The following is a 27,029-nucleotide window of genomic DNA, read 5'->3' on the forward strand; positions in this document are numbered from 1 at the left end:
CAAAATTCATGGTCCTATAACTGACCTCTCCCAAATACTACATAGGTTTGAACATGCTACATAAAGTTCCACATATCACGGGCTTTAAAAAAGTCAGATTTACAATAAATGGGATGGAATCAAATTAAAAAGTTTCTTTACTGCAAAGGAAACAAGAATATGAAGAGAGAGCCTACAGAATGGGAGAAAATCTTTGCCACCTGCACCTCAGATAGGCATTAATCTCCAAGATATATAAAGAACTCAAAAAACAAATAACCCAATTAATAAATGGGCCAAGAAACTGAACAGGCACTGCACAGAAGAAGAAATATGATCAGTTAATAAATATATGAAAAAATGTTCAATATCACTAGCAATTAGAGAAATGCAAATTAAAACTACATTGAGATTTCATCTCACTCCAGTCAGAATGGCAATTGTCAAGCATATAAGTAACAATAAATGTTGGCGAGGATGTGGGGAAAAAGGTACACTCATACACTGCTGGTGGGACTGCAAATTGGTGCAATTACTCTGGAAAACAGTGTGGAGATTCCTAAGAAAACTTGGAATGGAACCATCATTTGACCCAGTTACCTCACTCCTTGGTTTATACCCAAAGGACTTAATATCAACATACTATAGTGACATGGCCACATCAATGTTTATAGCAGCTCAATTCACAATAGCTAAACTATGGAATCAACCTAGGTGCCCTTCAACAGATGAATGGATAAAGAAAATGTGGTGTATATATACACAGTGGAATACTACTCAGCTATAAAGAGAAACGAAGTTATGGCATTTGCCAGTAAATGAATGAAACTGGAGATTATCATACTAAGCGAAACAAGCCAATCTAAAAAAACAAAAACCAAATGTTCTCTCTGATATGTGGATGCTAACTCACAATGCGGCTGGGGGAATAGAGAAGACTAGAAGTACTCTGGATTAAACAAAGGGGAATGAAGGGAAGGGAGGGGAGAATGGTAATAGGAGAGACAGAAGAATGAATCAAACAGTACTTTCCTTTGTGCATATATGAATACAGGACTAATGTAATTCTACATCAAATACAACCAGAAGAATGAAAAGTTACATTCCGAAAAGTTACACTCCATGTATGTATAATATGTCAAAATAAATTCTAGACATGTGTAACTAAAAAGAACAAATAAAAAAAAGATACAATTGAACAAAAGCAAAAAAAAAAAAAAAAAGGTCAGATTTAATTGGCTCCTTAAGAAGTAAAATTCATTTTCAGAAGTCAATTATTTCTGAATTGGCAATATAATTATGGTTCAAAAATTAAGACATTGTAAAAACGTAGGCTGTGAAAAGTCTTCCTTCACCCCATCCAGAAATGCTTTTACTACACCTTTGTGTTACCTTCAATTTCTTTGTGTAAGTACAAACTTACTTCATCTCCTTCTTAAAGAAACACCTGCATTTTCTACACACACTCTGCATCTTGCTTTTTCCAGATAACAGTAACATCCTGGAGATCTCGCTCTTTCAGTAGTCAGGGAACTTCCTCGGGCTATTTTATATGACAGAGATGTCCTTGCAAATATTTTGCCCACCACCTACCCATGGACATTTGGATCTTTCTCTGCCTTTTTATGGCAATGGTTCACATAAATCTGCCAACAGCATCCCATACAGTGATTACATGGAATTTCTCCATGAAAGATTTCACCAAGTCTATTTGTAGAAAAGGCACCAGGATTTAAGGAAACAGAGTACTTCCAAAGAAAAATATATTTTGTTATTCCCAAATATAAACACTGACTTCAATTTAATCAAAATTTATTGGTAGAAATTCCATAATAAGAAACACATACATGAGCACTGAGAAATTTGAACAAAGAGAGCTACTGTAGCATTATTTGTAACGAAGATCGGAAGCTAAATGCCTATTAACTGCAAATCAATATATAATTAAATGGCCATAATATGCAACATCATATAGCTGTTAAGAATGAAGTAGACAGAGACAGATGCACTATCACAGAAAACTTTCCAAGGCATGCTGTTATAAGAGAGTTCATTATAGATTAAGTTGATCCTGAAAAATTTTTTTTAAAGCACAAACCAAAACTATACTATTAAATAGGTACATATGTAAATGCCCTGAAAAAAAATAGCTACAAGAAGATCTGATTGGTAAAAGGGTATTTTTAATTCTCATTTTAAAAAATAGGAATATATTTGTGTTTTATCTTCCTTGCTTTAAAAAAACGAACTGTTAAAACTTCTAAAGTGGCTTTAAATATATATTTTTTTAAAAAAGTATACTGATTATGTTTCTTCTTCTATGAAGTACCTGTTCAGTTCCTTTGCCCATTTATTAATTGGGTTATTTGGTTTTTTGATGTTAAGTTTACCTGGTAAGTCAAAGGAAGAAGAAGGAGAGGAGGAGATGGCAGCAGCAAACACATACCTCCTTTTTTCCATAATTAGATTAGACATTCTTGCAATCTTACTTGATGAGTATTCATTTATTTGGCAACACCTTTGTTCAAAGTGCAAAAGTAGGGAAATTGCTCAGGGCAGATACTCCTGCATCCTCACTGAACCAGACTGAAACAATTGTGTTTCCCTGGGACGCTTCCCGTAAAGACTGCACATCAGGACATCAGTTCAGTACCCAGACTGATTATGTTCTAGTGTTAAGCAGGATAGCAGCAATCATCTTTAAAAAGTTATCTGTTGTAGCTCTAATCTCAGAGAAAGAAAAGAAAGAAAGAAAGAAAACTGAGAACTAAAAAAAAAAAATGAGGAGTGGAGATCACCACAGCATAAACAATAAGCTGGGGCTCCATCTGGTCACCTGTGACTCTTCTGAGGGATTGTCATTCAGTTCAGGGTCTCTGATCTGCTGTCTCCTACCACATCATGTGGACAAACAAGTAGTCTGCCGTGGGTTACTCCATTTTGAGTACCAATGCCAAGGTAGAATGACTCTATGCCTTGTTTGTACAAGTACACAACCATCTGCCCAGCATAACCCTAAGGCACAAGTTGATAAATAACTTATTTGTGCCAATAGACCAAACTAAATCAGGAGCACCTGGTTACATGGGCATCCCAAATCACATCAAAAACATCCAGACAGAAGAGCTTATCAACTCCACGTGACATGACCCCCTCATCTAAGATCCATTAAAGGAGATCCCCCCACACCACCCAGATTGGACACAGTAGGACCCTGACCCTGTCACCTGGTTACTCATTACAACCTTGCCCAGGTAACAACCTTCCATTCTGTTTCTGGGATTCAGTGTAGTGCAGTTTCTTCTGCCTGTAAGAATGACACATGGCCCACTCCAAGCCAGCACCCAAATGCTGGAACCCAAATGTGGGAACTCCATCCCTCCATCAGGAACCTGCAGAACTGGTTCATTAAACCCCTTATCTGAGGGCTGGGGATATAGCTCAGTTGATAGAGTGCTTGCTTTGCACACACAAGGTCCTGGGTTCTAATTCCCAGCACCACCAAAAAAAGAAGGGGGGCGGTGGGACCCGGGACCCTTATCTGAGCCCCTACAGTTGTTGTTTGCACTCAAATCTGCTCTCTGCTTTTGTTCTTGGCACAGCATCCTGTAACAACACTGTGGCCGCCTTAGTCCTTAGTCTTTCTGTAAATCATATATATCATTGTATGAAATACGATGTGTGACTTATTACAAATATTAGAAATTAAGATTGGAATGCAATAATCAAATTTGTAATTGCTAGCCTGACTACCAGTTGACCCACTAGCACTTGGTGAGCAGCAACTGATGAAGGTAGTGTAGCTTGTGAATTTATTGTTATGTGGGAAGACACAAACATACTTGGTTTATGTTAAGGTTTAGCCTGCTCAGGACAGAAGAGCAAGCTCTATTCCCTCTTTGGACAAGTAAGCCAGTATTTGGCTTGGTCTTAAATAAGAAATGCGAGTCTTTTTCCTTTTGAAATCCATTAAAGTGTGTTCCTCTTTTAAAAAGGCAATTCATACAATGACTTAGACAAGTACAAGAAAACAAATCTTTGTCCCTTACAAAAAAAAATTTTTTTTTCCCACAATTCCTTTGTCTTAAAAAAGAAATCAAGGGGCTGGGGTTGTGGCTCAGTGGTAGAATACTTGCCTAGCATGTGTGAGGCACTCGGTTTGATTCTCAGCACCACGTATAAATAAATAAAATAAATATCTATCAATAACTAATAAAAAAAATTTTAAAAAAGTCCATTGAGAACTAAAAAAATATTTTAAAAAATAAATCAAGCTTCTCTAAACATATATAAACGGAATTTCTCATGTTCACTGGCACAGAATTAGGACAGCAGGGTCTTAGCTGGTCTTTGGGCCTGCTTCCCAACCTGGTATGCCTGTAATATTTCAGATACCAGGGCTGGGCTTTCATACCTGCAGTGCACCTTAAACCAAGAGTAAAGAGGGCAGCAGGGGTATGGCTGTTTTTTGTTCCCCCCAGTAGAACTAGGAATCACACTCAGTGGTGTGCTACCACTGAGCCATGAACGTCCCAGCCCTTTTTATTTTGAGACAGGGTTTTGCTAATTGCAAAGCCTGGTCTTGAACTCACAAACCTCCTGCCTTATCCTTCTGAGTAGCTGCAATTACAGATATGCATCACAGTACCCAAATGAAAAGGGGTGCCTTTTTTTTGTGGTACCAGGGATTGAAACCAGAGGTACTTTACCACTGAGCCACATCCCCAGCTCTTTTTAATATTTTATTTAGAAACAGGGTCTCAATCTCACTAAGTTACTAAGCCCAGCCTCCATGCACCAGGAAAGGGAAATGCAGCATGATAATCACCTGGTTTCGATGGGGAGCTGGCTACTTTGATTCTATGTTCTGGTTAGTTGGTGATTATATAAGTGTAGACTATCAACTGTAAAGAACTACAAAACAAAATATACTTAATCCCAATTCATCTAACAAATTTAGCTGATGGTTTACAAGGCTTTTCAACAAGTAAGTGCCTCTGTGTGTTCTCTCTGAATGTGTTACTATCTCCGCACTGTAGGTGTCAGGAGGTAATAGAAGGTTCCAACTGAGTGAATTTCAAATAAACTAAATGTCTATTATTATGAATTTCAAGGGCCCGCCAGAACTTATTTTGTCATGGTAAGATTTGTTGCTAAAATAAATGGACAATCAGCTGGGGAGATAAAAATCACAATAACTGAGGAATCTCTGTGAAATAAAAGAACCCTTTCATTTGTATTCTCAATGGGGAAAAGAAAGTAAAGCGCCTGCTTGTGAGGGTAACCTCTGGTCTTCAGGTGTATTATTAAGTGCACGTGTTATCAGTCACCTTGGGAACTCTAACCCAAGCCTTGACCACACTGGGTGCTTGAGCAGAGAACAAACTGAACATGAATTGTAGGACCTGGCTCATGGGATCCTCAGGGAAACTGTGGGCAAGAGAGGTCACAGAGGAAGCATGGAGGGCCCTGTGAGAGAGTCCTCTGGGGTTCAGTTAGGGATTCGACCCAGCTAGGGCCCATCAGTTTCCATAGCAGCTCTGAGCTCCATCAAATGCAACAAAGTCCTCATCTTGGAGGGAAATCTGAACACCTCAGAGAGTGTGCTCTGTACACACAGACAGGTGTGCTGACTGAGTCCAAGGACAGTGACAGAGAAGGGGTTACCAGAGTCTCCCAGCCCCAGCCATAATCTGCTATGGTCAAATTGTACTGCGTACCATGCACTCATGATGTGTGGAGCATTTTAACTGTTTCCCAGTCCTAATTACTATTAAAAGCTCCCCTTAAAACTTCTGGACATTTTGTATAAGGGGCCTACTGTGCTAAATGGAACTAGGATCGAGAGCTACTCAGAGAAGCAAATAAATGGCTGGTGATAGCCAAATCCAATCCTCTACCTGATGGTCTATTAAAGTTCTCCTTACACACACACACACACACACACACACATATACACATTGTGAATAGCAGCAGTGTCCTGGGCCAAATCATAAAATGATTAAGTCCAGTATTATGGTGACCCCTTGCAAAGAGTTTGAGCCAGGAAAATCGTACTTACAAATCCCATAACTTCCCTTTCTCTGTAAACTCATGTCCATAAAACTATAAACCCCCAGCAGCCCTAACAACTCAAACTTCCGGAGAATCAGGGCCAGAATTCACAAAAGTCCACTTGTTTAATGGAACACAAATCAGTAAATATGATAAGATTCTCGGTCTACTATAATAAAATTCCATAGACTGAGTGGCTTATAGGAGAAAAAACAAAACAAAACAAACCTTATTTCTCATACTGTTAGAGGCTGGGAAGGCCAAGATCAAGGTCCCAGCATCTGGTGAGGGCCTTCATGGTGCAGCATCCCATGGTGGAGGGAAGAGTGTAAGAGGGAGGGAGGCAGGGAGATGGACAGGGGCTACCTCTGAATGCCCTCACATATGAATTGGGCAGGGTGGGGGGAACGAACTTCCAGATCATAGTAATAAGCAATAGTCCAGGACCTCGTAATTTGTTTACTTTCTCATTCTCTCCAAAAGAGCCCACCAGCTCATAAACAGATCTTGACTCTTGAAGAGGTCACTAACAACACCATGTTTGCATTTTGAGGGAAACTTTGGAAATTGTTTTTTTCCCATTTAATTATAAATGCTATTTATTAACTTCAGAGAATCTTAACTGTTTGCTGTTGGGATAAATAGAAAGAGAAAGAAGAAAAGTCAATGGGATGGTTAGAAAATGATTAGATGTCTGTGAGAAGACGGGTCAGATGGTTACTCCTGGGCAGAACAGTGAAGAGATTGGATTTTCCTAGTGAGTTGGGTAGGATGAGTGCAATCTGCATTAAATAACTGGCAAGCTTCATTCCAATTCTAGGATTCTAAAACCTTTTGGTAAGGGGTGTGAAAACCATTTCCCATCAAAAGGAACCAGTACGCTTGCTTACAGACTGGAATCATCATACACTGTCCTAGTGAAATATATCACCAGGTTTCTCAGAGATTCAATATTTTACCTCTTTAAAAAGAAAGTTAATATCTGACTTTTAAAATTTTTCTAGTGAACAGGCTTCTTTTACTGGAATAGTGATAAACAGTACAACTATTTGAACCGAAACAAGACTAAAAGTCTAAATAATTATTCAAGGAAAGACAAATATTTTTCTTTGTTAAAGACCTCTTTAGGAAACTGAAGGGGAAAATCCCTGACACAGGAAAATTGTGACACTCTTATGTAGGTCTGTGTATAATTCCCCACAGATAACATCATCTCTCGCACACACTACCTTCTCCTCAACTCATTTTGTGACAATATAAAGAAACAGTTTTACCAGAACTTCTCCACGGTCCTCACTGAACACTGTCTGTTTCCCATCCCTGAAGTTACTTCTATTGGATGAAGTCTAAAAAGGTTTCAAAGGTACACCCCAAACATTCTTCACAGTGCTTTTAGCAAGAAGGTTTCACCAACACCCACATTCATGAATGCTGCGCTTCTCCCTGAAGCCTTACCACCCCTTAGGATGGACACATTGCCACCCACACTTCTCAGATAAATACAGAGAAGTTGATGAGTCCCTTATGTCACTCTAGCAGCTGGGGTGTGATGTTTTTTACTTGTGTTTTATATATTTCAATAGATGCTCTATTGAATTCACTCTGGAATTGTCAATTCACCAATAAAAATCAATATTTGAAGTATGCATTTCATTGTCAATGAATTTTGGACAATATGGGGTCCCCTTGGACAAGTCTTAGGAAAATGCATCTTAGGAATGGATGTCCAGTTATTCCTTTCAGCTTCAACCTCAACTGCAGGCTCTGACCAAAAATATCTCCTCCAGGAAGCGTTATTTTGAAAACTTCACCAAAGGTGGTGAGTTTGTGAGAAATCACCCAACTCACAATTCTGTTTATCACTGCCCCCCGCATCCCTGGCTGAGGCCAAGCCTCACTGGGCAAGAATAAGTTTGAGAACCCTACGCAAAATATGTATTACTGTACAGGGAAGGGTAGAGAGAGCCAGACATGGTCCTCAGAAGGGCTAGGACATGTGTGTGTACCTAAGTACAAACATGCATTTGGATTCAGGAAGGTGAGCTTTCAAGATGCAAGGTTGGGTCTTTGTGAGCCACAAATCTGAATGACTGCTTCCACTTTTTCAAGATCTAAACAAGAGTAAGAAATGAAGCTATTTTCTCCAATGCTTTTACTCTGTGACGTTTCCAGTTAACCTAACCCAAAATGTATTTCTAGAGAAGTGATCAAATACCTTTATACAGCCCCTCTACACATTATCTGTAATTAAGCTTAGGGGGACAAAAACAAAATAACATATATAAACACAATACAACCCAAGTCATATTAGAAATACATAAATGTCCTGTGTGACAGGGTGAACAAACATGACCAATCACTAACAACTGGGCCAACCTTTCAGCATCTCATCCATTGGTTTGCAAAGAACTTTTTTTCTCTGCAGTTCTCCGAACAGCTCCTGAATCTTCCCCTTTCCTTCCCTCTCTACTACTTGTGTCTTTTTCATTTTAATTCCCCTTCAGCCCAAGCAGGAGCTAGAACACACAATACTCAGTATCCAGCAATCCAGGAGCATCTGCTGCCAACAGCTGTCCCTGCTTCCCTGGCCCACTCCCTCCCACACTCTGCCTTCCCAACAGGAGAGGAACTTGCGCTTTCTGATGACCCTGACTGGTCTTCAAACACATCAATTTATTTTATTCTACTTTACGAGTGATAGCCAACACTATTTTACCTCTGAAAAGTAGAAATTATTTCTGCCAATTATAAAAGACTTTGATCTTCTTCCTTATAGTCATTATGATGATTAAGGAGAGTTAAATTCATCTCTAATACAGCCCTAAACCCCAGGAAAGCAAGGAAAGGCAGAGCAGATCAGCCAAACCATGGGCTCCTCCCTCACAAAGGAGCTCCTTCCTTTTGCCAGGTAAATCAAATAGTATCACCATCTCACCAAGAAATGATCATGTCACCTATGCTTAGGGTCAGAGGCACGAACATCAAACCACCCATAACCCCAATTTTTTTACTGGAAGTTAATAGACATTTTATTTGATTTCTAAGTCTAGGATAATTTCTAAGACTAAACATAAGCTATTCCAAATTCATTTAACAAATGCTCACTAAACACCTATTATAGGCCATCGGTATTAGGCTATTCAATGGTGATCAAAAGTGACCAAAGCAAAAAAGCCCTCAAGTTAGCTGAACGTTTTAGGGAATACAAACCAGGACAATACTGACCCCTGCAATCCTCAAACCTTGCTACTTAATTTTAATAAGCCATATGATGTGTTTTGTAGTTGGCTGTGTAATCCAATTCCCTGCCTTTTTCTAGCTCATATTTTTAGATTTTTAAAAATATCTTTAAACAGCTCTTTCTGCACAGTAGTCTAATCACACAATGGCGGCTAGTAAAGAGCATGATAGAGTGGCTGTGGGAGTTAAAGCCCAGGGAGAGGCTGTGTGTGAGAGCAGTGGGACATCATCCCTGCCCCAGGGGCTTGTCAGGGAAGCTTTCCTTCACTCAGGAACTGTCCTTTGGCACTTAGGTCCCTGTGTTTCCTCTGCTACACAAAGGGACACTGAAGAAAAAAAAAAAAAAAAAAAAGAAAACCTAGGATGATTCTGTTTACTTGCTCCAGAAGAGAGAAAGGGAAGGAATTTTTAAAAATACCACAGGAAGTTATTTATCAAAATTTGAGAGGAGCTAGAAAAATAATTTCTCACACAAAACCAAATTAAAAAAAAAAAGCATTTCACAGGATATAAAGAAAAACATATCAATGAACACCTCTAGTGTCTCCTAAGATGCTAGGTTTATGTGTTTACCAGGTCTTCTGTGATGACAGGTTTGGTCTGGGTGGCACTGCTGGGAGGTCACCGAACCTTGGGGAGATGGGGCCTAGTGGGAGGCCTTTAGGTCACTGGGGGTCTCGGGTATTTTCCGTGTGACCCCTTTGGCAGGTCTCATAAGAAGATTATTAGAAAAGGAGTAAGCTTGGCTCCACGTTTACTCCTGTTCAAAATGTAATCAATTTCTTGGTCATGCATGTACTCCCCTCCATGGCTATCCTGGGTGACGTGACATGGCCCTCACCATAACTGAGCTGATGCTGGTGCCATGTGCCCTTGAACTTCCAAAACTAAACAAAGCTTTTCTTATTATAAAGTTAGTTATAACTAGTTAGCCTCAAATATTTCATCATAGCAGTGAAAAACTAATACATAGTTGCTAACAAAAAGAAAATCATTAGCTCTTAGAGCTAATGTTACATGATTTGAATATAATAAAACTCATTTTTTTTGAAGTGCTACAGATCAAACTCAGGGCCTCACACAGGTAAGTGCTCTGTCACTAAGCTATATTCCCAGCCCCAAATCCACGTTTTAAAGCCTTAAAAACATGAATAAGGGAAAAGTGAAGTATGAGAGTCAATTTGATAAAATCATGTCATATGCGTAATGGATGAGTGACAATAAAACCCACTCTCTGTATAATTATCAGGCATTAATAAAAAAAGATGAATTAAGGAGAGAGAGCATACAATTATTCTTGTTTTAAAAAGGATTTATCATCTCATTGAGAATGTATCTTAAGATCCCTTTGAAATGAGATGAAGAAAATTAGTGGGGAGATAAAACTTTTAACATATGAATTTGACTTAAAATCAATTTTGGGAGATTACACTTGTACACAGAGAAATCTTCCAGTGACGCTGATAAAAATGCAAGGTTCCTAAATCCTGTATCCTTCCTGAACAATGCACATCCAATTCCCATCCCTGCACATTCACGGTTTCTGGGCTGATGACGTGTACACAGCAGTTGCTGAGTAAATTTGATGCATGAATGAATATACATGACAGGGTTAACAGCTCTGGCACTTAGACACAGAATTCCTTCCAGCTGCTGATTCACACTATCTGCGGAGTTCCTTGTCTTACAAAGACAGTAAACATAGCATCTGTCTCAGTTGGTTCCTGAGTTTTCATCACTTCCTTTCAAGCCATCAGCATTAGCTAGGCAGGCTCCAGCAGGAACCACCAACAGAAGTTGCACATTGGAGCACTGGAGTCCAAACCGGACTTGAATAATAGTGAACAACTTACCTGGCTACCTGGGCAGCCATGGGAGGTCCCTGCTACTGCAGCTTTGAGTTTATTTTCCTACCCCTTTTTCCTTGCCTGGATGCAGACCAGGACTACCCCGCTACTTTCAGGACCCCGCTCCTTTCCCTGCCTGGAGCCAGGTCCTCGGCAGCATGACTGAGGGAGGGCAGCAGGTGCTCTCTCCCTGCGCTGTTCACAGGGTCCCCGTCTCCTTGGCATTGTAATAAGCTCCTGCCCTTTCATCTCATTTTCATCAAACCTCTAGGAATTATGTGGAAGTACTCTACAGACTGTGTTGTGTCCTACAAATGTGGCTATTAGGGTTATTTAATTTTTTATTTATTTAGTTAGTTAGTTGTAGATGGACACAATACCTTTATTTAATTAATTAATTTATTTTTACATGGTGCTGAGGATCAAACCCAGTGCCTCTAAATCCTTGCGAGGCAAGCACTCTGCCTCTGAGCCACAATCCCAGCCCTATGGGGGTTATTTTGACAGAGGCACAATACTACCTCCAAACTCCCCAGGCTCCTCTCATTCTCAGCTTTGGACCTGACTTGTCAGGGAAAGCATTTCCTGGTTTTCCTAGCAGTGTGAATATATCTGACTTTACCTAACGAGTGACAATCAGGTAATGAGTAAGGAGGCTGAAGCCAGTACTGAACCAGGAAAAGAAAACTACTGAAGTAGCCAGACATGGTGGTGTATGCCCCCTGGCTCCATCGCAAGTTCAAAGCCAGCCTCGGCAACTTACCAAGGCCCAGTTCCTAGCACCAAAAAAAAAAAAAAAAAAGAGGCTACCAAAGTTATACTGTGACCTGTGGATTGGAGTTAAATACGGGGTTTCTTGGCAATGCATGAATGAATATACATGATAGGGTATATTCTGTCAAACTGATGGATTATATTTCTCTTTCATTTAAAAACACTTTGATTATTATACTTATTACATGAGAGAGTACTTTGTTCCTTGCTGTGAAATGTAAATTTGAAATATTCAATTCTGGATACTTGTGGAAATGAAACATTTTTATTTACTAATGTTTATAAACAAAGCAAAAGACCTTGATTTTGCAGGGGAAATGATTTAAGAAAAAAATAATAATTGTAAATATTCCCTGAATTTTTAAACTAATTTTCCCTACCCCTTCAAGTGATAGCAAAGCTGAACACTTATATCTGCCACTCAACTAGGATCTTTCAAACAAATATTACATATTCTTTTCACAAAGTTCAAAAGCTACCAAAGAATTAAATAGAAAAATTTTCCCTTCTGCACCTTCTGATAAAACATTTTATTATTACCAAAGACCATTATTATTTCTACCCAGCAGAGAAGCAGAGTGGGATCCATGCCAACCTGGAAACCACAGATCAAGGTTTGAATCCCAACTATCACAGAAGTTGTTAGACAGCGCTCGGTTAGTCAGTTAACCTTTCCAATGCCTCAGATGTAAGGCAGGAAGACAGCACAACATGTAGACAGAAGTCATTCCAAATCTAATACTTAAACTTATTTTGACAGGTAAGAGAGGCTACAGCACAGGGATGAGGGAGGAGGGGTGGTAGAGACACTAGGATGAAAAGTATTCATAGCACATGGAGCTCTTCCTCATAATTTTTGTACAGTGATTCTACAGATCTCAGCTCCAACAAAACTGTTGCAAAGAGAAGGTTAGGAAAAGAAAGAAGAGGTGTCCCATGTGGATCTTAATTTACAGATACTGAGTTTAAAACAACAACAACTAATCTTGCACAGTTTGGGGCATGATTTTTAATGATCCTTTAACTAAACAAAGTCCACAGTATTTTATGGTCGATAGCTTACAATCCAAGCACAATGGGTTTGTGACCTGATTTGACTCCTACATCCCATCTCCACCCCAACCCCCCCCCCGAAAGTTTTAAGTTTACCTTTCTATTGCCAGGGGTACTCTTGTGTGATCTCTAGGGTCTAGACTTGGATGGTGTGGTGCTATTTCATGAAATTCACTACAAATAAAGAGTATTCACAGCTGGGTAAGAACTTGTCCATTTTCCATAGATAATATACAAGTGAATGAGAAGCCTGGAATTGCCAAGGGATTCCACTGAAGTCATAAACCACCAGATCAAAGCTTACATTTCCACTACACAGAAACAGAACCCTGGCCCATAATTCAGATGTTGGTTAATTAGTATTAGATTTATACTCTCCTTGTTATTGCAACTTTGATTTCAACAGCTCTGTAAAGCCCACACTCACAGTTTTAAAGCAGCATGCTGAAGCAGCAGGTAAGAGAAACTTAAGGCATGGCACATTTATTGGAAGCAGCAGCAAGCAGTTTGATTTAATGGAAACACCATTAGATAACTGTCTGTGGGCCTTTCCAGCTCCAACAGTCAGGTAACAGGTAAGAGAGGCTACAGCACAGGGATGAGGGAGGAGGGGTGGTAGAGACATTAGGATGAGAAGTATTCATAGCACACGGAGCTCTTCCTCATAATTTGTGTACAGTGATTCTACAGATCTCAGCAAAGCTGCACACTTATATCTGCCACTCAACTAGGATCTTTCAAACAAATATTACATATTCTTTTCACAAAGTTCAAAAGCTACCAAAGAATTAAATAGAAAAACTTTTCTTTCTACACCTGTCAGTCCTGTAGGTCCCAGCACTAGCAAGCACTCCACCACTGAGCCCTGATGACCATTAAAAAAAAAAAATCCCTCCAAAGTTGCCTATACATGGCATATAGTGTGTATATTTTTCCCTCCCAAACACAAATATTAGTGCTCTGTACATAATTTTTTTCTTTTCCTTTTTTTCCCCCTAACCCATTCTCCTACCCTCCTCATCAACCACTCCAGCCTCTAGTAACTACCATTCTACTCTCAACTTTTGTGAAGATCAAGATTCCACATGAGTGTGATCATACAGTACTTGTCTTCTTGTGCCTGGTTTATTTCACTTAACATAATGTCCTCTAGGTTCATCCATATTGTTACAACACAATTTTGTTCTTTTTAATGACTGAATAGTATTCCATTATGTATATGCACAACATTTTCTTTATCCATCCGTCCACTGATGAAACACTTAGGTTGATTCCATGCCTTTTCTATTGTGAACCATGCCGCAGTGAGCATCAGCTGCCTGCAGATGCCTCTTTAACATACTGATATAATTTCCTTTGGATATACACTCAGTAGTGGGATTGCTGGATGTATGTTTTTAAAAAAAACATTTATTTTTTTTAGTCATAGGTGGACACAATATCTTTATTTTTTATTTTTATGTGGTGCTGAAGATCGAACTCAGTGCTTCTTGCATGCTAGGTGAACGACTCTATCTCTGAGCCACATCCCCAGCCCCACGCATGTGTTTATTTTAAACTCAGTGTATCTTGGAGATTGTTTCATATCTACATACATAAAGCTATATCATTTTTTTTGCTAGCTACAGAATAATCAACTCTCTGAATAGACATAATTAAACGGTCTCCTGATAGATATGACATTTCTGCTATTTTGCTATTTCCAAAAAATAAACATTATAATGAATTCTCACCTATCGACCTAGCTATCTCAGTTTGCATGTACTTCGTGTATCTTGGAAGATAAGCTTTCAGAAGTGGAATAGACAGCTGTGCATATGTAATGTCAACACACAAATGCAATGTCATTTCCCCACACATCTGGAAATACAATTATCAATTTTTTTTATTTCTGCCCATCTATAGGAGAAAAGTGCTATTTTACTTGCATTTTAATTAATGAGTTGAATCACGAATTAAGAATGAGGGGCACCAACAATAAAAAATTTAAAAAAAAAAAAAAGAATGAGGGGGCTGGGGATGTGGCTCAAGTGGTAGTGCACTCGCCTGGCATGCCTGCAGCCCGGGTTCAATCCTCAGCACCACATACAAAGATGTTGTGTCCGCCGAAAAACTAAAAAATAAATATTAAAAATTTCTCTCTCTCTCTCTCTCTTTAAAAAAAAAAAGAATGAGGTTGATCATTCTTCCTATGTTGAAGAATCTACCCCATCGTTCCAGGGGAAACGTCACAGAACACTTCTCTACTTTTTTCAGTATGTCAGACATGGGACAACTGGCTTTGTGACCTCCATTCACTTCGTTTATTCCATGAATCCTTACTGAACATTTAGCACATCAGATACTAGAAAGAAGTGGACAAGCCATTCCCAGCCACAGGACACTCACAGTCTGGCGGGGAAGGTGCTAAGCAGGCGGTGCACCGGGCAAGTGGCACTGCTCCAAGTCAGCCTGAGCTCAAGGAGCCCTGAGGACTAGGAAGTAGAGAGGGCCAAAGGGAAAAGCAAGTGTAGAGGAGTCAGGAAAGGCCAAGTCAACAGAATGAGGCAGATAAAGGCATGGCCGCCAGGAGGTTGAGGAATTTCAAGTCCTCTGGTCTGAGAGGAGGAGAAAATGCTCTCAGGGAAGGGCAAGACAGCAGGCTGGACATCGTGGAAGCCTCCTGTTTTCTGAGGTGAGCCATGAAGGCGGCAAGTACTTCTTAAGACCCAGCCATGAATCACCACATCCCACACAATCAGTGGGCACCAGGTAAAACTGACAGTCAACACAGCCCACGGTGTAGCTAGCTCTCTGTTCTCAGGTTATTTTTCTTCCTTCCTCAAAGAGAGTTCTGCAGCCCTGAAATTATAGATGCAGCTACCATTCTACTCTTCTCTGTGGCTGTGTGCATCTGACCATTGGAGCAGTCTGTGGATGATTCCTTGCTTCTCTGATGTGTGGTTGCTAGGTATGCTTGATCAACAAATTAAATGCCTCCTTATCTTGAAATAAAAGCAGCCCTCCAACTACATTATCAAAACTTTCTGTTGTTAACAGGTATTTATCACACCTCTTGGGAGTGCAACAGATAACTCCATTAAATACCTCAGGAGTGTCCTAGGTTAGTAGAATGATTAAATAACATGACTGATTTTTTTTTTTTTTTTTTGGTGGTGCTGGGGATCGAACCCAGGGCTTTATGCATGCGAGACAAGCACTCTACCAACTGAACTATATTATACCCCAGCCCACACGATTGACTTTTTTTTAAACGAACCCACCAGACCTTTTATTTTTAAAGTGCACAGGGATAATGTCTTCAAAGTAATGCCCTTATAGAAGACTACTTATTCAAATAATGATTCTTCTAACATTTCTGGAATTCTTTTTTTTTTTTCTTAGAGACAGAGAGAGGGGGGGGATTTTTTAATATTTATTTTTTAGTTTTCAGCAGACACAACATCTTTATTTGTGTGTGGTGCTGAGGATTAAACCCAGCGCTGCACGCATGCCAGGCAAGCGCTCTACCACTTGAGCCACATCCCCAGCCTCATGGAATTCTTTTAAGGATATTTTTCTTGCAGCATCTACCCAACAGTGATTTCACTGATTTGCCTTTCGTCTATAGTGATTTTACAAGTGTTCTCTGGTTGAAACAATATCCCTCCTTTTCCTTTCCTCTTCCTATAGACAGCGTAAACAAAGCAAAACTCAGAGACCTTCTCTGACAGCAAAGAGAACAGTTTTCTGAGGAGTGGGCTGCATTATTCTGCAGCCCTCCTTGGATGCAGGACTGCAGGGCTGGTGACCATATCCATGCCATCTGCCTATCCTCAGCAAAGGATTTGTGCTGAGAGCCATTGCCAAGTAGGAATGACGCATCGCAATTTCTTTGTCAGCCTACTCCATGTTGCTTAGAGGAAGGACTCTCCATGGTGGACCCAGGTCATTTGCAGTGATTTGCATGAAAGGTGACCTTGCTCAAGGACCAGGGCTGATCCGGGTTTAGGGCGGATCGGGGTTTAGGATCCGGAGTTTAGGGCGGTTCCAAGTTTAAGGTGTACCCTGCTGGGAATAGGGCGTATCCTGCTGCCTCAGGCGCGCCTGCTCCTTGAGTTCCCATTGAGTTCTCCCGGGATTCAGAGCCCGGTGGAGAGTGTGGATTTTGCCCAGAATGTGCTTGTAGAGTGCCGGTGTGAGTTCGGGAATAAAGAATTGCTGTTTGAATCTACAAGGCTGTGAGTGGCTCGTGATTTTGTGCCCAGCAAGAATGCGGCAGATTTGCCTCCTACTTTCCTTCAGGGGCTGGTGGGAGAAGCAGCAATGGAAAGATACCACCCACCTTTTGTGGTCTTGAGCTCCCTGGTCTGGTTAAGGAGATAGTATTTACTTGGCAATAAGGGTCAGTGTTGGTGCATCATCAGAATGGACACAGGGCACACTGGTTCCAGGCCACATCTGAATGTCAGGTACCAGGATCAAAACCTCATCTTAGTGGTGGTGCATGCCTATAATCCCAGCAGCTAAGGAGGTTGAGGCAGGAGGATGGCGAGTTCAAAGTCAGCCTCCGCAAAAGTGAGGCACTAATCAACTCAGTGGTCCAGTGACCCTGAATTCAATCCCCGGAATACCCCCTTCCCCCAGAAAAGTCACCCTAAGATAAATACATGACCAGTGTAACCCCACATCATGTACAACCACAAGAATGGGAAATTACACTCATGTATGTATAATATGTTAGAATATACTCTACTGTTATGTATATCTAAAAAAATTAGTTTTTTAAACTCCACCTTTAGCTGGGCATGGTGGTGTACACCTATAATATCAGCAATTTGGAAGGCTGAGGCAGGAGGATTGCAAGTTTAAGCCACCCTCAGTAATTTAGCAAGACCAGGTCTCAAAATAGAAATCCAAAAGGGCTGAGGATATGGCTCAGTGGTAAAGCACCCTTGGGTTCATCCTCAGTATCAAAAAACAAACAAACAAAAAACCCCTTCACCTTAATTGAGGGGAGCTACAGTCTGGCAAGATCCCATACCTCTCCATCAGTGCAGTGTTTCTCATTTATCACGTCCTCCTGCTGTAACCCTCTGTGTACATCTCTGTTACCCTGCCAGATCCTGCCCCCGGGGATTTGTTCATCCCATCTAGCTCTTTACATGCTCAATGGCTGATTGTAAACAAATGAAGAGATATCAGAAGTCTTCTCAGCTCATCCTGTCTGCTCAACCACACTGGGTGAGTCCAGGTCACTTGAACATAAAGGGCTCACTCCATGCCTGACCAGACATATCCCTGAGACCTCTGATGGCCATGGAGCTCTGAGAAGGAGCTCATTCCCTGAGGGGTGGACACCCAGTCTATTGGGTGGCCATGGGCAGAGAATTAGATTAGGCATCAGGACTACTGGGCATGTGGCCACCACCCAGACATGTGACTCTGGCACATTATTCCACTTCTCTGGGGCCAGATGGCTTCTTGATAAGATCCAACTCAGTGTCAAGAGTTCTCCAGTGCCGCCTGCTGTCTTCCCCCAAGGACAGAACAGATGCCTCTTCCTCTCATAGTGATGGTGCAAGAATTGAGTTTTTCAAGCAAAAACACCTTTCTGTGACTGGGTGGTTTATCCTAAGAAAAGGACTAAGAAGTCTTAGAAATCGTCATTCTGTGAGCCAAGAAAAATAGTTTGTAAAGGCTAGAAGAAAAGAACCCAAAGGGGAAGAATAAATGTTCCCAGGGACTAAAATTGAATCATTGCAGGATCACAGGAGGTGGAAAGTGAGCTCTGAAACACATAGAGTCAACTGGCAAAGGGGCAAGTGGTATAGAATGCAACACGGAGGTGACACACATGCACTCAGAGTCCACAGGGGGCAGCAGATACAGCTTCATCCCAGGAGGCAGCTTGGGGAAAGCCTACCATACTGGACAGGAAGTAGGGACCACCAAAATTCATTAGAATTCATTGTGCCCCAAACCATGCTCTTGGGCTGCATAGGGGGGAAGGAAGTGAGAATGAACAGGAATGATATCTTCCTTCACTGAAAGCCTGCACTGGGCTAAGCCAGCTCGAAGGAGCGATGCAGATGGAAACCCATCAGCACAGTCTGCCTTCCAGGAACTCAGTCCTTGGGACAAGGAGGTTAGGACACCAAAATCACCACCCAAGGTATTATCAATGATAAAATCCATGTACTTCACCCATTACAAAGCATTTTACACAAAGGAGCTCATTTAATTCTCACAATGGTTAGAAGGCCAGAGAGAATTTAAGTAACTTGCCCAGGATCTCTGGACTACTATTAGACATTTCACGTGTACTACTGTAAGAATGGTAAGAGACAGATGGAATTTGCAGGGATTCCAAGGACAAAGATAGCTTATATGCAAATGAGTACCCATGCTAGGGACAGGTGTGGTACTGAATGCCTTATGAACACCAGTAGCAGTACCTGAAAGAGCCACCCACTGGCACTGGGCCTGGCCCAGGCTGAGTTGATATCTACCTGACTCCTTCCTATCTGCTTCATGAATAAAAGTAGGATGTTAACAGTTTCTGCTCTGCAGTTGGAGAATCTAAAGTGAATTCAAGAATCTGAAGAGAGGTCTGTCTGACACCAAAGTCACTAGTCCTGTCATTCTGGTAGTGGTTTTAGGTGGTACATGAGACACAGTGTTCCAGGCAATGACTGCAAGAGGTGTGCAAACACAGTAATTAAAAAAAAAAGGACTGTATTTTACTTTCTAATATTTCTTTTTATTATCAAGGAAATGTATCGGTTTGGGACTGATCAGTTTAATATCTAATACTAATCCTCTTTCCTTCCCACCTCCCTTCCTCCTTTCTTAGTGCTGGGGCTCAAATAAGGGCCTCAAATGAGCTCTATCATTTGCCTAAGCACCAAGCTTCCCCTGCCCTCCTTAAAAAAAGAAGAGGGCTGGGGGTGTGGCTCAATGGTAGAGCACTTATCTATCAAATGTAAGGGCCTGGCTAGATACCCCCCCAACATACCACCAAAAAAAAAAAAAGGAGAAGGTGTTAGACTCAAAACCTTCCAGCAAGCAACACTAGGTAGAATTTAATAACATTTTATTTTCAGTATATTTTATTTTTATGGTTACTTGCAATTTATGGCAAAGAGCTCTGGTTTTCCATTTACATAAATGATACAACATTTCTTACTAAAGTAAATAAATGTGGCTTTTAAAAAAATCAAGGGGGATTTTTAAAAGACAATATTAAGTACAGTCATGTGTTGCTTAATAACAGGGATACAACCTGAGAAATGTATTGTTCAGCAGTTTTGCCATTTTGTGAACAACATTAAGAGTATTCACACAAATTACAATGACTATAAGGTCACTAGATGATATAATCCCCCATCCCCACCTCCCGCGATGCTGGGATTAAACCCAGGTTCTCCCACATTTTAGGCAAGTGCTCTGCCACTTAGCTATAGCTCTAGTTCCTTTTATTTTGAGACAGGATCTTGCTAAATAACCCAGGCTGGCCTCAAACTTTCAATCTTCCTACCTCAGCCTCCCAAGCAGTCAGCATTACAGGTGTGCACCACCAGGCCATGTTACTAAGCATTATAGTAATATAATGAACCACCAACACATCTGTGGGGCATGATTGGTTGAAACACTGTTACGTGGCACATGGCAATAGTTAATAGTGGTGGAGATACAGCAAAAAACATGAAACTAGCACACAGGTGGCTGACATTTGGGAAATGTTACCTGTGTACTGTCCCTCAGAATACAAGTGCTTCTGCCCAGTTTTGAATCCACGCTTGTTTGCAGTAGGGCAAATGTGACAAGTAATATTCTTCAGAACCCTCACCTCGGAGGCTGTAGGGTTTCCAGTGGGGGATGTCCCAGACATGATCTCTTAAAAGGGCTGCACTAATGCATAACACATGTTGAGGTTGGTACGCAGGGACATGAACAGGTAGTCAGGAGTGGAAAATGATAAATATCTGACTAGGAGAGGGAAACTACATGCACTATGGTCAGCAAACTATGACCCCTGCACTGCAACCAGCCTAAAAAAAAAAAAAATAAAAGTCCTGATCCTTTGATGGGGGTGAGGGCAGACATCTCACCCTGCAGGTGGGCCTTCTAGCTATCCCTTCTAAAGTGAAGTCCCCTGGAAAGTGGAATAACATTGTTCCTTGGGTAATCGTGCATCAAGAAGGGGCTTGTGAGCACAAAGCAGGGCAGTGGGCCTCTGTCATTGGCTGTGGACTAAAAGAAATGGTACCTACTTGGGAGGTGAGAGCACTGGCCTCAGAGCAATTTGCAGTTTTGCCAGTTTCTGTGGTACAAACTCTCTCCCTAGCATGTTTAAAAGTACTAATGTGATGTCACCAAAGGGAAGTGGGGAAGAGATGCACACAGTTGCCTCTGGTGAGCCACTCAAGCTGCCTCTAGTGCTCCACTGGGAATCTGGCTTATGGCTCATAACAGTTCTTAACTGGATGCTGATCTGCTGTGATGTGAGAGGACATGACAGGTCACTCAGAAGTCACACTGCTGAACCACCCCCACCCTGCAGCCATTCAGTAACAGATCTTACAGCTGACCTTCAACAGCTTTTGAAGAGACTGATTCAGACTTAGGAACTCCATTTGCAGATAAGGTAACCGGGGAACTGTGTTGTAGACCTGCTCACCCTGGGCTACCTGGCAGAGCTAGGATCATTATACCTTGCATCATCAGAAACAAATCCTGAAACCAAAGAGACAGTAGCTGCAGAGAAAGAAGGCAGTCCACCAGCAGTGAAGTCACATGGAGTGCAGCTGATACAGGACTGGTAAATGTACTTCCAGGGAAGCCTGGTGGAAGGAGAAAAAGAAAGGACCCCTGTGATGCTTAGAAGTTGTGGGGTGTGTGCACACGCATGTGTGTGTATGAACGTGTGCTCTCATGAGTAGGTAGATGTCATGAAACACTCAAATGCTGTTCCCTGTGTTCTGTGATTAAAGAATCCCCAGGCATCTTATTTGAAATTAAAAAGTTGGTTTGTGAATTTTAGTCAACTAATACCACATGTGAGAAGAGAAGCCCATACTCTCTTCTTCTGTTTTTCTTTTTCTCTCCATTAATTTTATTTTCATGGTGAAAACTTTTAATTTTCCTACCTGCACCCCTCAGCAAGTATATGATGAATTTTATAGGAAATCAATTTTTTCTAAAAGCTGTACTCTCTCTCTCTCTGGTTTCCTCCAGATTAATAACATCCTGTCTATCAATCTAAACCTCGGATCATTCTCTCCTGCATCTATCTTGCTCATCCTTTTCTGTCCACTGCCCCCCTTGTTCTCATCTGAAAAGTCATCAACACCCACCTGGAGCATCCCCTCTGTCACCAGGGCCAAAAGTCACTAGGAGAAACTCAGCCATGCAGGCTTTCTTCATGGCTCTTTCTACTTGCAAAGAAGCCCCCTGTAGCAAGTCAGAGCAGCTCTGTTGGCCTGCTTGTGGGGCACTTGACTTCTGCGCGGCAGACAGGTCTTCTGTTTACCAATCACTCACCTATACCACCCTCCTTGGCAGCCCTTAGAAACTTGCCAGTCATTAAGTGCTTATTTATCCCCATTTTGTAGGGAGTGAAACTGAGGGACAGAAGAGGAAATCTCTATGAGGACACACCACAGGAAGGAGATCCAAGGTTAGTGTCACTCAATTTGGGCAGTTATTTTCAAAGACTAAGAAAGTGATTAGAGATCTGAATCACTCCTTGACAAGCCATGCTTTCTTCCTCCACCAGCCAACTCTGAAATGAACCTCAGGAGGGGCAAAGGTCGGTGGGCTTCTCAGTTTTACACCATTCCGTGCTTTGTGGAGGGAGTATAGTGAGCTTGGAAAAAGGTGATATGATAGGAAGGTGGAGTCAGGGAAGGTAAAGCAAGAGGCTTCTAAGACCCAACCTGGGATAAGCAAACTAAGAAATATTAATCTGGTGAGGGCTATACAGAGACCAGGAAGTGATACATAAACTCCGCTCACAGCTCATCCAAAAAACGTAGGAATGGCCTCTTCACTTCAGGGCTGGTGGGTGGAGAACTTTGGCCCGATGCTGTGTAATTATGTAAACATGTACAAATATATGAATACAGCTGTACATATGCACACAAATAGTTATACATAGTTATATAACTACAAGTTGTAAGAACCCCCTACAATAGGGTGTTCTCATGACCAAACTTTAGTGTAACAGAGAAACTGTCAACCATAAAAACATCGTTTTGCCTCATTCCCAAAGGGATATATCATTTTTTCTTGCCCTTGTTGATAAGTGTTGAAAATTGTTGAAATGTTTCTAACTGACTGAAGTGGAGAGAAGGCAATATAATTCCATGGAGGCTTTTAAATCTTCTGAGTTAAGATCCATTGAATTTAGGTAGGAAAGGGGGAAAAGTTGGTAAACTGTGGACATTGATTTCATCAAATGTGGTCAGCCACAGCCTCACACCAAGGGCATAATCCAAATTATACAAACAACAAAATTTCTATACCTTGAAAAAATCAGTATACCGGGTCATATTTTCAATACTCAGAACTCACTGCTTAGTTCAATGGCAGCCTATAGTTCAAAGCTTATCAGATAAAGCCACCTTCCCATCAGGACTGGGAAGGCTCTTAGGGCAACCCATCATTTCATATATAATGAGACTGCACCCCAGAGAAGGGATTTGTCCTAAGGCATACAATTATATTTAGGGTGAGAAGCCACATCTTCTAGTCTCAAGATCTTCAACTCTCCTTTGCACCCCGATGTCTCTGTTGCAGTATCCACCCAGTGAACCCACTGACAGACACACACGAGCACCAGTGTCCAGGCACTGTGTCAGCCCCAGGAGGATGGGCGCTCTGGACAGGCACCAAGGGCTCCAGGATGAGTGACGCACAGTGTCTTCCCTGTTGGAGCTTCCAGTGAAAGTCCAATGGGACTGCACAGATAAGTACAGAAGGGGGTGAAAACCACTCTAGAAAAATGTACAGGCCACTATGGGAGGTCAGTGGACAGCCATTGCCATCCTTGAGGGACAATGAATAGGAACCTGATCTGAAGGAAGAGTAGACAATATGCCAGTCAGAAAGGTGGCAAAGGACATTTCATGCAGCAGAGAGAACAGCATGAGCAAGGTCTGGAGGGAACCTCAGGAGGGTAAGCAGGTTCAATAAAACCAAAGGAGCCAAATCCAGGGAAAAGCCAAACTACAAAGAAGTCACTGTAACCCTAAATAGGGCTGTAAAGGGCACAGGGTCAAAGCAAGCACATGCTAGGTGTCCTAAGTGAGCACCAGGATCAATGCAGGAACGAACGTATCAGCAGAAAACCGGAAGAGGAAGAGAGCCTCCTAGCGAGCTCATGAGTGAAACAGCCAAGCTGAGGATTGTAGAGGGAGACACATAGTTTCTGACACCAGCCCGTGGGCTTTTCTTGTCCACCAGGTCACATGTGGCCAAAGATAAAGCTGGCCTGAGCCATCAGCCAACAAAAGTCTTCAACAAGAGTCTGTTTCCTTTGAGTTGTGAGCCTTCTGAGACTGCAAATGGACAATGGGCAGGTCAATGCCTGAACTAAAGCGAATTCCTAACAAGTTTTTATAACTGTGATTCCCCTTTTTCCTCTTTACCTACACCCAGGCTTTCTGTCCTAATGCAGCCTGGAGGTTGAAACTAGAGTCAAAAGTTCCAAGTTCAGGGCTGGGGATGTGGCTCAAGCGGTAACTCACTCGCCTGGCATGTGCGGGGCGCTGGGTTCGATCCACATAAAAACAAAATAAAGATGTTGTGTCCACCGAAAACTGAAAAATAAATATTAAAAAATTCTCTCTCTCCTCTCTTTAAAAAAAAAAAAAAGTTCCAGGTTCAAAGCCATCCAGTTGTTCACTAACTGGGTGACCCTTGGCAGAGTTGCTTTAATCCCCCTGATTCAACTCCCTCATCTAAACTGTCAGAACTGTCAGATTAGACACAAGAGAAAACACTTCTACCGCGGTGCACAGCACATAGATAGTGTTCTGTGAGCAGTAGGTGTTCCAGTGTTCTATTTAAAAGCCGAGCTGGGCCAGGTTTTACAGAACTCTCACGTTGATTTGGGTTTTGTGGTGGATTGTATTTTCCAAAGATGACTGCATCTAAATCTCTCCCCCACAGCTCTTCTTATGACTTTAACATCTCTCCCACTGAGACAGGGTTCTATGTTCCCTTCCCTGAAATCCAGTCAGGTTTATGTCCACAGTAAAAATGAAGAGTCTCCAACTTCTGAAGAGAGATCACAGCCTGCTTCTCTTAGGAATGTTTGCTCTTGGAACCTAGCCACCATGCTGGGAGGAAGCACAAGCAGCCACATGGAGAGGCCACCATTCCAGCCAACAGCCCCAGCTGAGGTGCCAGCTGACAGCCAGCATCAAATTGCCAAAGATGTGAGTGAGCGAGCCTTCAGATGCCAAATCACCCCAGCCTTCGAATCTTCCCAGCAGAAGCCCCAGATATCATAGAGCACAAACAAACTGTCCTACTGTGCCATTTCCAAATTCCTGACCCACCGAAACTATGAGTCTGATAAAATGGTGTTTGTTTAATGCCATGTAGTCTCAGTTTTCTAGGTAGCAACAGATAATTTATACAACTGTTTCAAGGCAACAGAGGAAAGATTTGGGAGTGTTGAAAAAGACAAAGTTTCCATAAGATTAGCTTCAGTGTGGTAAGCTAGGACCGGTGGCAGAGAGACTCACAGGAGACCATGGACACTCTGTGTGTGGCGTGGAGGTGGAAGTTTACAGGGCACAGATTAGATGTGTGGGTTGAGGAAAAAAAGAGAAGTTCAGACTTTGAGGTCTGAACTCATAGTAGAATCCCTGAGAGAATTAGGTTCCTCTAGAAAGGGAGTCCCATCCACCACAGGGGATAGAGAGGGTAGAGCAAAGAAAGTAAATTCCATTCTAAATATGTTGAATCTGCACGATGTATGGATAAGCTATGAAGTGTCTAGCAAGAAGTTAAAATTCAGGACTAGAAATTAAAGACTGCTTTTGGTTAAAACCTTAAAAATGGATGTGACTGCCTCTGATGACTAGGCTGGGAAAAGGTCTTAAGCTTGGTGAGTGCATATATTTAGGGGAACAACAGGAATAACAGGTGAGATGAACGTGGGCTGGTCAGTTACAAAGGCAGAATTTTGAGAAAATAATGTCACAACCAATGTCTGAGAGGGTGTGATCATCATTAGTACAGAGACAAAAGACTGACAAAAGGCACTGAAGCCCAAAAGGAGACCAGGAAGGGACCAAGATCAGAGGAAGCCCCCTCTACCCTCGACCTACAGTGGAATCAGACAAACTGAATGAATGAATGACGTGACACAAAGACTGTTTTGTGCCTGGGCAAGTCTTCAGTCTCCCTTCAGGCAGGAGTTTCCTGTGAGTCTGGACAGGGTAGTAGGTAGAAAGAGTTAAAATGAGATGATGACAAGCACACGTCTAGGGGTTTAAAGCGGGATAGGAACACCTGCCACTTATCTATCTCACACAGAGAAAGCACAGATTAGGTTCCTATAAAGTGCTTTGAATTTTCTGGCATCACAGTAGATCTGATTCCTATCTTTCAGCCTCTAAGGGGAACAGTTCTTAGCATTTGTTGAACTGCACAACATTCCTGGGAGGTAGATATTATCATTGGATGAGGAAACAAAGGCCACACAGCAAGTCAAAAGCCAAGGCAAGATTAGAATGGGGCCTGCCTTCTGTGGGGAAGTCCAGTTGGCTGGATTCCTTTTGTGTCAGTAGTGAGTTCTTTGATCTGTAACACGGAAGAGTCTTGTTTCTGGGGAGGTTGTGAAAATAGATTCATTAATGACCATAAGGTTCTCTGAAACTCACTGAAAAGGATATGGGGGAGGGGAAGCACAGCCACCCAGATTGTAGAAATAATAAAAGAAATCCTAGGAACAATGGGCATTCTACAAACAGCAAGGGGGATCTGGTGCTGGGGAAGAGTGGTAACCAGGAGGGAGCAGGCGTGGGTTTTTTTTTTTTTTTTTGCGGGGGGGGGGGGTTAGGCAGCTGGATTGAGGGTGGCTGG

General features: G+C 41.7%; 1 protein-coding gene across 1 annotated transcript in view; it reads right to left on the reverse strand.

Annotated features, from left to right (window-relative positions):
- Positions 1-27,029, reverse strand: part of Igf2bp2 (insulin like growth factor 2 mRNA binding protein 2) — a 149,806-nt gene that overhangs the window by 42,648 nt on the left and 80,129 nt on the right. The window lies entirely within an intron of this gene.

Source organism: Marmota marmota, unplaced genomic scaffold (assembly GCF_001458135.2).
Source record: "Marmota marmota marmota unplaced genomic scaffold, marMar, whole genome shotgun sequence".
NCBI lineage: Eukaryota > Metazoa > Chordata > Mammalia > Rodentia > Sciuridae > Marmota > Marmota marmota.